This window comes from Lactuca serriola, chromosome 1, assembly GCF_051521515.1.
Source record: "Lactuca serriola cultivar US96UC23 chromosome 1, Lser_US96UC23_V15, whole genome shotgun sequence".
NCBI lineage: Eukaryota > Viridiplantae > Streptophyta > Magnoliopsida > Asterales > Asteraceae > Lactuca > Lactuca serriola.
In genome coordinates, this window is record NC_136408.1 from 165146492 (window position 1) to 165158791 (window position 12300).

Sequence of the window (12300 nt, forward strand, 5' to 3'; positions counted from 1 at the left end):
TAATTGTAAGCTCCTGCATATTGCTATGCAATCACGTAGTTTTTGAAAAAACCATGTCCAAGAATCTGTACACTTATTTTTGCAGATACCATATGCAACCGGTAATATTTGGTTTTGTCCGTCCTTAGTAACTGCAAGTAACATGGTTCCTTTGAACTCGCCCTTTAGGTGGGCTCCATCTACTACAAGGGTTGGTTTACAGAAATTGACAAAAGCGCGTACCTACAATACATTGTATATCTATTAAAATACAATAAAAATATCTGGAAAAAATAATAAAATATTAAAATACTAGCCGAACAACCAAGTGCGACGTACAAAAACTCAAAGCGATCATCACCATATGTTTTAATATGTGTCACAGTACTCGGATTATGTTTGGCCAAGTTGTGGAAATAAGCCGGAAGTTTGGTAAAAGAATCATCTTTCGTACCCCTTAACGACAACAATGCATATTGCTTCGCATGCCATGCCTGATGGTATGAGATATTGATATTCAATTGAGCATTCATATCATTAACAATATCTTTTCCCCCGATAAACTCTACTATAATATTCAGCCAAAACATCAGCTAGATATTCACCCAAAACATATTTGTTTGCCTGTCGATGATTAGGTTGCAAAATTGTTGAAGAACAAGTGTGTACATCAACAAATTTATTCACTTGGAAAAGTCCATCAGAATTTTTAATTGCTTTTGCTTTTAGTAACCAAGAACAATTTTTCGAAACACATACAACCTCATACCTTGATTTGGTGGATCTACTTGTCCTCGTCTAAAAGCCTTCTCGAAGACATTTTTTACCAATACACCGCTTTAAAAGTTCTTTGATCTTAAAAATACTCTCACATTGAATATTTTGAAGATTGATGTCTACCATCTGTGTTGGGATTTCTTCATTAATATCAACTGGACATTCTGGTAGAGGGGGCATACCATAGAAAAGGTTATCGGGAAACTTAGCTTTGACCTCATCACCCAACTCATCTCCATCTGAATTGCTTTTTAAGTCGGTTATGTCTAAACATACATTAGCAACATCAACATAATCCCCGTAAACATGTTTTTTTTCATCTTTTTGACGCATAATTTTTTTCTTTTTACTTTTATCTACTACATGCTTATTCAAAACTTTAACTTCTTGTTCGGGAACATCAACACAACGACCACCCACGTCATTAAGATATGTACCAACATCATCATCACCAACATATTTGTAATTCTCAGGATCAACATAGTTAATAGGTGAATAACTAACATTAACATTTTCAGCAACACTATGAAATTGAGGTACACTGGGAGTATTGAAAGTACCTATCAGATCGTTGCTCCCTTTATAACTACATACATTACCAACCGGCTGATTTCCACTATCACCAGCCTCATTAACCGAATCTCCTTCATCAACCACAACAAGCACTTTCACCAGCCTTTCCTTCGCTACATTTGATTACATTTATCAACATTCTAACATCCATATCTCCAACTATAGCTATATAATATTTCAATTCAGGATGATGGAAACGAAGACTAATTCTATATTTGTCTAACAAACCAATTTTCCTTCTTACCAAAGATACAAATTCACTATAACTAATATACTCAGAAAATATCAATACGAATTCAAAAATACCTCCCTGTGGACATACGTATTCCAGATTTGTTTCAATAACTTGCCATCTCCCACCGGTTACAAGACAAACCATATATATCTATTAAAATACAATAAAAATATCTGGAAAAAATAATAAAATATTAAAATACTAGCCGAACAACCAAGTGCGACGTACAAAAACTCAAAGCGATCATCACCATATGTTTTAATATGTGTCACAGTACTCGGATTATGTTTGGCCAAGTTGTGGAAATAAGCCGGAAGTTTGGTAAAAGAATCATCTTTCGTACCCCTTAACGACAACAATGCATATTGCTTCGCATGCCATGCCTGATGGTATGAGATATTGATATTCAATTGAGCATTCATATCATTAACAATATCTTTTCCCCCGATAAACTCTACTATAATATTCAGCCAAAACATCAGCTAGATATTCACCCAAAACATATTTGTTTGCCTGTCGATGATTAGGTTGCAAAATTGTTGAAGAACAAGTGTGTACATCAACAAATTTATTCACTTGGAAAAGTCCATCAGAATTTTTAATTGCTTTTGCTTTTAGTAACCAAGAACAATTTTTCGAAACACATACAACCTCATACCTTGATTTGGTGGATCTACTTGTCCTCGTCTAAAAGCCTTCTCGAAGACATTTTTTACCAATACACCGCTTTAAAAGTTCTTTGATCTTAAAAATACTCTCACATTGAATATTTTGAAGATTGATGTCTACCATCTGTGTTGGGATTTCTTCATTAATATCAACTGGACATTCTGGTAGAGGGGGCATACCATAGAAAAGGTTATCGGGAAACTTAGCTTTGACCTCATCACCCAACTCATCTCCATCTGAATTGCTTTTTAAGTCGGTTATGTCTAAACATACATTAGCAACATCAACATAATCCCCGTAAACATGTTTTTTTTCATCTTTTTGACGCATAATTTTTTTCTTTTTACTTTTATCTACTACATGCTTATTCAAAACTTTAACTTCTTGTTCGGGAACATCAACACAACGACCACCCACGTCATTAAGATATGTACCAACATCATCATCACCAACATATTTGTAATTCTCAGGATCAACATAGTTAATAGGTGAATAACTAACATTAACATTTTCAGCAACACTATGAAATTGAGGTACACTGGGAGTATTGAAAGTACCTATCAGATCGTTGCTCCCTTTATAACTACATACATTACCAACCGGCTGATTTCCACTATCACCAGCCTCATTAACCGAATCTCCTTCATCAACCACAACAAGCACTTTCACCAGCCTTTCCTTCGCTACATTTGATTACATTTATCAACATTCTAACATCCATATCTCCAACTATAGCTATATAATATTTCAATTCAGGATGATGGAAACGAAGACTAATTCTATATTTGTCTAACAAACCAATTTTCCTTCTTACCAAAGATACAAATTCACTATAACTAATATACTCAGAAAATATCAATACGAATTCAAAAATACCTCCCTGTGGACATACGTATTCCAGATTTGTTTCAATAACTTGCCATCTCCCACCGGTTACAAGACAAACCATATATATCTATTAAAATACAATAAAAATATCTGGAAAAAATAATAAAATATTAAAATACTAGCCGAACAACCAAGTGCGACGTACAAAAACTCAAAGCGATCATCACCATATGTTTTAATATGTGTCACAGTACTCGGATTATGTTTGGCCAAGTTGTGGAAATAAGCCGGAAGTTTGGTAAAAGAATCATCTTTCGTACCCCTTAACGACAACAATGCATATTGCTTCGCATGCCATGCCTGATGGTATGAGATATTGATATTCAATTGAGCATTCATATCATTAACAATATCTTTTCCCCCGATAAACTCTACTATAATATTCAGCCAAAACATCAGCTAGATATTCACCCAAAACATATTTGTTTGCCTGTCGATGATTAGGTTGCAAAATTGTTGAAGAACAAGTGTGTACATCAACAAATTTATTCACTTGGAAAAGTCCATCAGAATTTTTAATTGCTTTTGCTTTTAGTAACCAAGAACAATTTTTCGAAACACATACAACCTCATACCTTGATTTGGTGGATCTACTTGTCCTCGTCTAAAAGCCTTCTCGAAGACATTTTTTACCAATACACCGCTTTAAAAGTTCTTTGATCTTAAAAATACTCTCACATTGAATATTTTGAAGATTGATGTCTACCATCTGTGTTGGGATTTCTTCATTAATATCAACTGGACATTCTGGTAGAGGGGGCATACCATAGAAAAGGTTATCGGGAAACTTAGCTTTGACCTCATCACCCAACTCATCTCCATCTGAATTGCTTTTTAAGTCGGTTATGTCTAAACATACATTAGCAACATCAACATAATCCCCGTAAACATGTTTTTTTTCATCTTTTTGACGCATAATTTTTTTCTTTTTACTTTTATCTACTACATGCTTATTCAAAACTTTAACTTCTTGTTCGGGAACATCAACACAACGACCACCCACGTCATTAAGATATGTACCAACATCATCATCACCAACATATTTGTAATTCTCAGGATCAACATAGTTAATAGGTGAATAACTAACATTAACATTTTCAGCAACACTATGAAATTGAGGTACACTGGGAGTATTGAAAGTACCTATCAGATCGTTGCTCCCTTTATAACTACATACATTACCAACCGGCTGATTTCCACTATCACCAGCCTCATTAACCGAATCTCCTTCATCAACCACAACAAGCACTTTCACCAGCCTTTCCTTCGCTACATTTGATTACATTTATCAACATTCTAACATCCATATCTCCAACTATAGCTATATAATATTTCAATTCAGGATGATGGAAACGAAGACTAATTCTATATTTGTCTAACAAACCAATTTTCCTTCTTACCAAAGATACAAATTCACTATAACTAATATACTCAGAAAATATCAATACGAATTCAAAAATACCTCCCTGTGGACATACGTATTCCAGATTTGTTTCAATAACTTGCCATCTCCCACCGGTTACAAGACAAACCATATATATCTATTAAAATACAATAAAAATATCTGGAAAAAATAATAAAATATTAAAATACTAGCCGAACAACCAAGTGCGACGTACAAAAACTCAAAGCGATCATCACCATATGTTTTAATATGTGTCACAGTACTCGGATTATGTTTGGCCAAGTTGTGGAAATAAGCCGGAAGTTTGGTAAAAGAATCATCTTTCGTACCCCTTAACGACAACAATGCATATTGCTTCGCATGCCATGCCTGATGGTATGAGATATTGATATTCAATTGAGCATTCATATCATTAACAATATCTTTTCCCCCGATAAACTCTACTATAATATTCAGCCAAAACATCAGCTAGATATTCACCCAAAACATATTTGTTTGCCTGTCGATGATTAGGTTGCAAAATTGTTGAAGAACAAGTGTGTACATCAACAAATTTATTCACTTGGAAAAGTCCATCAGAATTTTTAATTGCTTTTGCTTTTAGTAACCAAGAACAATTTTTCGAAACACATACAACCTCATACCTTGATTTGGTGGATCTACTTGTCCTCGTCTAAAAGCCTTCTCGAAGACATTTTTTACCAATACACCGCTTTAAAAGTTCTTTGATCTTAAAAATACTCTCACATTGAATATTTTGAAGATTGATGTCTACCATCTGTGTTGGGATTTCTTCATTAATATCAACTGGACATTCTGGTAGAGGGGGCATACCATAGAAAAGGTTATCGGGAAACTTAGCTTTGACCTCATCACCCAACTCATCTCCATCTGAATTGCTTTTTAAGTCGGTTATGTCTAAACATACATTAGCAACATCAACATAATCCCCGTAAACATGTTTTTTTTCATCTTTTTGACGCATAATTTTTTTCTTTTTACTTTTATCTACTACATGCTTATTCAAAACTTTAACTTCTTGTTCGGGAACATCAACACAACGACCACCCACGTCATTAAGATATGTACCAACATCATCATCACCAACATATTTGTAATTCTCAGGATCAACATAGTTAATAGGTGAATAACTAACATTAACATTTTCAGCAACACTATGAAATTGAGGTACACTGGGAGTATTGAAAGTACCTATCAGATCGTTGCTCCCTTTATAACTACATACATTACCAACCGGCTGATTTCCACTATCACCAGCCTCATTAACCGAATCTCCTTCATCAACCACAACAAGCACTTTCACCAGCCTTTCCTTCGCTACATTTGATTACATTTATCAACATTCTAACATCCATATCTCCAACTATAGCTATATAATATTTCAATTCAGGATGATGGAAACGAAGACTAATTCTATATTTGTCTAACAAACCAATTTTCCTTCTTACCAAAGATACAAATTCACTATAACTAATATACTCAGAAAATATCAATACGAATTCAAAAATACCTCCCTGTGGACATACGTATTCCAGATTTGTTTCAATAACTTGCCATCTCCCACCGGTTACAAGACAAACCATATATATCTATTAAAATACAATAAAAATATCTGGAAAAAATAATAAAATATTAAAATACTAGCCGAACAACCAAGTGCGACGTACAAAAACTCAAAGCGATCATCACCATATGTTTTAATATGTGTCACAGTACTCGGATTATGTTTGGCCAAGTTGTGGAAATAAGCCGGAAGTTTGGTAAAAGAATCATCTTTCGTACCCCTTAACGACAACAATGCATATTGCTTCGCATGCCATGCCTGATGGTATGAGATATTGATATTCAATTGAGCATTCATATCATTAACAATATCTTTTCCCCCGATAAACTCTACTATAATATTCAGCCAAAACATCAGCTAGATATTCACCCAAAACATATTTGTTTGCCTGTCGATGATTAGGTTGCAAAATTGTTGAAGAACAAGTGTGTACATCAACAAATTTATTCACTTGGAAAAGTCCATCAGAATTTTTAATTGCTTTTGCTTTTAGTAACCAAGAACAATTTTTCGAAACACATACAACCTCATACCTTGATTTGGTGGATCTACTTGTCCTCGTCTAAAAGCCTTCTCGAAGACATTTTTTACCAATACACCGCTTTAAAAGTTCTTTGATCTTAAAAATACTCTCACATTGAATATTTTGAAGATTGATGTCTACCATCTGTGTTGGGATTTCTTCATTAATATCAACTGGACATTCTGGTAGAGGGGGCATACCATAGAAAAGGTTATCGGGAAACTTAGCTTTGACCTCATCACCCAACTCATCTCCATCTGAATTGCTTTTTAAGTCGGTTATGTCTAAACATACATTAGCAACATCAACATAATCCCCGTAAACATGTTTTTTTTCATCTTTTTGACGCATAATTTTTTTCTTTTTACTTTTATCTACTACATGCTTATTCAAAACTTTAACTTCTTGTTCGGGAACATCAACACAACGACCACCCACGTCATTAAGATATGTACCAACATCATCATCACCAACATATTTGTAATTCTCAGGATCAACATAGTTAATAGGTGAATAACTAACATTAACATTTTCAGCAACACTATGAAATTGAGGTACACTGGGAGTATTGAAAGTACCTATCAGATCGTTGCTCCCTTTATAACTACATACATTACCAACCGGCTGATTTCCACTATCACCAGCCTCATTAACCGAATCTCCTTCATCAACCACAACAAGCACTTTCACCAGCCTTTCCTTCGCTACATTTGATTACATTTATCAACATTCTAACATCCATATCTCCAACTATAGCTATATAATATTTCAATTCAGGATGATGGAAACGAAGACTAATTCTATATTTGTCTAACAAACCAATTTTCCTTCTTACCAAAGATACAAATTCACTATAACTAATATACTCAGAAAATATCAATACGAATTCAAAAATACCTCCCTGTGGACATACGTATTCCAGATTTGTTTCAATAACTTGCCATCTCCCACCGGTTACAAGACAAACCATATATATCTATTAAAATACAATAAAAATATCTGGAAAAAATAATAAAATATTAAAATACTAGCCGAACAACCAAGTGCGACGTACAAAAACTCAAAGCGATCATCACCATATGTTTTAATATGTGTCACAGTACTCGGATTATGTTTGGCCAAGTTGTGGAAATAAGCCGGAAGTTTGGTAAAAGAATCATCTTTCGTACCCCTTAACGACAACAATGCATATTGCTTCGCATGCCATGCCTGATGGTATGAGATATTGATATTCAATTGAGCATTCATATCATTAACAATATCTTTTCCCCCGATAAACTCTACTATAATATTCAGCCAAAACATCAGCTAGATATTCACCCAAAACATATTTGTTTGCCTGTCGATGATTAGGTTGCAAAATTGTTGAAGAACAAGTGTGTACATCAACAAATTTATTCACTTGGAAAAGTCCATCAGAATTTTTAATTGCTTTTGCTTTTAGTAACCAAGAACAATTTTTCGAAACACATACAACCTCATACCTTGATTTGGTGGATCTACTTGTCCTCGTCTAAAAGCCTTCTCGAAGACATTTTTTACCAATACACCGCTTTAAAAGTTCTTTGATCTTAAAAATACTCTCACATTGAATATTTTGAAGATTGATGTCTACCATCTGTGTTGGGATTTCTTCATTAATATCAACTGGACATTCTGGTAGAGGGGGCATACCATAGAAAAGGTTATCGGGAAACTTAGCTTTGACCTCATCACCCAACTCATCTCCATCTGAATTGCTTTTTAAGTCGGTTATGTCTAAACATACATTAGCAACATCAACATAATCCCCGTAAACATGTTTTTTTTCATCTTTTTGACGCATAATTTTTTTCTTTTTACTTTTATCTACTACATGCTTATTCAAAACTTTAACTTCTTGTTCGGGAACATCAACACAACGACCACCCACGTCATTAAGATATGTACCAACATCATCATCACCAACATATTTGTAATTCTCAGGATCAACATAGTTAATAGGTGAATAACTAACATTAACATTTTCAGCAACACTATGAAATTGAGGTACACTGGGAGTATTGAAAGTACCTATCAGATCGTTGCTCCCTTTATAACTACATACATTACCAACCGGCTGATTTCCACTATCACCAGCCTCATTAACCGAATCTCCTTCATCAACCACAACAAGCACTTTCACCAGCCTTTCCTTCGCTACATTTGATTACATTTATCAACATTCTAACATCCATATCTCCAACTATAGCTATATAATATTTCAATTCAGGATGATGGAAACGAAGACTAATTCTATATTTGTCTAACAAACCAATTTTCCTTCTTACCAAAGATACAAATTCACTATAACTAATATACTCAGAAAATATCAATACGAATTCAAAAATACCTCCCTGTGGACATACGTATTCCAGATTTGTTTCAATAACTTGCCATCTCCCACCGGTTACAAGACAAACCATATATATCTATTAAAATACAATAAAAATATCTGGAAAAAATAATAAAATATTAAAATACTAGCCGAACAACCAAGTGCGACGTACAAAAACTCAAAGCGATCATCACCATATGTTTTAATATGTGTCACAGTACTCGGATTATGTTTGGCCAAGTTGTGGAAATAAGCCGGAAGTTTGGTAAAAGAATCATCTTTCGTACCCCTTAACGACAACAATGCATATTGCTTCGCATGCCATGCCTGATGGTATGAGATATTGATATTCAATTGAGCATTCATATCATTAACAATATCTTTTCCCCCGATAAACTCTACTATAATATTCAGCCAAAACATCAGCTAGATATTCACCCAAAACATATTTGTTTGCCTGTCGATGATTAGGTTGCAAAATTGTTGAAGAACAAGTGTGTACATCAACAAATTTATTCACTTGGAAAAGTCCATCAGAATTTTTAATTGCTTTTGCTTTTAGTAACCAAGAACAATTTTTCGAAACACATACAACCTCATACCTTGATTTGGTGGATCTACTTGTCCTCGTCTAAAAGCCTTCTCGAAGACATTTTTTACCAATACACCGCTTTAAAAGTTCTTTGATCTTAAAAATACTCTCACATTGAATATTTTGAAGATTGATGTCTACCATCTGTGTTGGGATTTCTTCATTAATATCAACTGGACATTCTGGTAGAGGGGGCATACCATAGAAAAGGTTATCGGGAAACTTAGCTTTGACCTCATCACCCAACTCATCTCCATCTGAATTGCTTTTTAAGTCGGTTATGTCTAAACATACATTAGCAACATCAACATAATCCCCGTAAACATGTTTTTTTTCATCTTTTTGACGCATAATTTTTTTCTTTTTACTTTTATCTACTACATGCTTATTCAAAACTTTAACTTCTTGTTCGGGAACATCAACACAACGACCACCCACGTCATTAAGATATGTACCAACATCATCATCACCAACATATTTGTAATTCTCAGGATCAACATAGTTAATAGGTGAATAACTAACATTAACATTTTCAGCAACACTATGAAATTGAGGTACACTGGGAGTATTGAAAGTACCTATCAGATCGTTGCTCCCTTTATAACTACATACATTACCAACCGGCTGATTTCCACTATCACCAGCCTCATTAACCGAATCTCCTTCATCAACCACAACAAGCACTTTCACCAGCCTTTCCTTCGCTACATTTGATTACATTTATCAACATTCTAACATCCATATCTCCAACTATAGCTATATAATATTTCAATTCAGGATGATGGAAACGAAGACTAATTCTATATTTGTCTAACAAACCAATTTTCCTTCTTACCAAAGATACAAATTCACTATAACTAATATACTCAGAAAATATCAATACGAATTCAAAAATACCTCCCTGTGGACATACGTATTCCAGATTTGTTTCAATAACTTGCCATCTCCCACCGGTTACAAGACAAACCATATATATCTATTAAAATACAATAAAAATATCTGGAAAAAATAATAAAATATTAAAATACTAGCCGAACAACCAAGTGCGACGTACAAAAACTCAAAGCGATCATCACCATATGTTTTAATATGTGTCACAGTACTCGGATTATGTTTGGCCAAGTTGTGGAAATAAGCCGGAAGTTTGGTAAAAGAATCATCTTTCGTACCCCTTAACGACAACAATGCATATTGCTTCGCATGCCATGCCTGATGGTATGAGATATTGATATTCAATTGAGCATTCATATCATTAACAATATCTTTTCCCCCGATAAACTCTACTATAATATTCAGCCAAAACATCAGCTAGATATTCACCCAAAACATATTTGTTTGCCTGTCGATGATTAGGTTGCAAAATTGTTGAAGAACAAGTGTGTACATCAACAAATTTATTCACTTGGAAAAGTCCATCAGAATTTTTAATTGCTTTTGCTTTTAGTAACCAAGAACAATTTTTCGAAACACATACAACCTCATACCTTGATTTGGTGGATCTACTTGTCCTCGTCTAAAAGCCTTCTCGAAGACATTTTTTACCAATACACCGCTTTAAAAGTTCTTTGATCTTAAAAATACTCTCACATTGAATATTTTGAAGATTGATGTCTACCATCTGTGTTGGGATTTCTTCATTAATATCAACTGGACATTCTGGTAGAGGGGGCATACCATAGAAAAGGTTATCGGGAAACTTAGCTTTGACCTCATCACCCAACTCATCTCCATCTGAATTGCTTTTTAAGTCGGTTATGTCTAAACATACATTAGCAACATCAACATAATCCCCGTAAACATGTTTTTTTTCATCTTTTTGACGCATAATTTTTTTCTTTTTACTTTTATCTACTACATGCTTATTCAAAACTTTAACTTCTTGTTCGGGAACATCAACACAACGACCACCCACGTCATTAAGATATGTACCAACATCATCATCACCAACATATTTGTAATTCTCAGGATCAACATAGTTAATAGGTGAATAACTAACATTAACATTTTCAGCAACACTATGAAATTGAGGTACACTGGGAGTATTGAAAGTACCTATCAGATCGTTGCTCCCTTTATAACTACATACATTACCAACCGGCTGATTTCCACTATCACCAGCCTCATTAACCGAATCTCCTTCATCAACCACAACAAGCACTTTCACCAGCCTTTCCTTCGCTACATTTGATTACATTTATCAACATTCTAACATCCATATCTCCAACTATAGCTATATAATATTTCAATTCAGGATGATGGAAACGAAGACTAATTCTATATTTGTCTAACAAACCAATTTTCCTTCTTACCAAAGATACAAATTCACTATAACTAATATACTCAGAAAATATCAATACGAATTCAAAAATACCTCCCTGTGGACATACGTATTCCAGATTTGTTTCAATAACTTGCCATCTCCCACCGGTTACAAGACAAACCATATATATCTATTAAAATACAATAAAAATATCTGGAAAAAATAATAAAATATTAAAATACTAGCCGAACAACCAAGTGCGACGTACAAAAACTCAAAGCGATCATCACCATATGTTTTAATATGTGTCACAGTACTCGGATTATGTTTGGCCAAGTTGTGGAAATAAGCCGGAAGTTTGGTAAAAGAATCATCTTTCGTACCCCTTAACGACAACAATGCATATTGCTTCGCATGCCATGCCTGATGGTATGAGATATTGATATTCAATTGAGCAT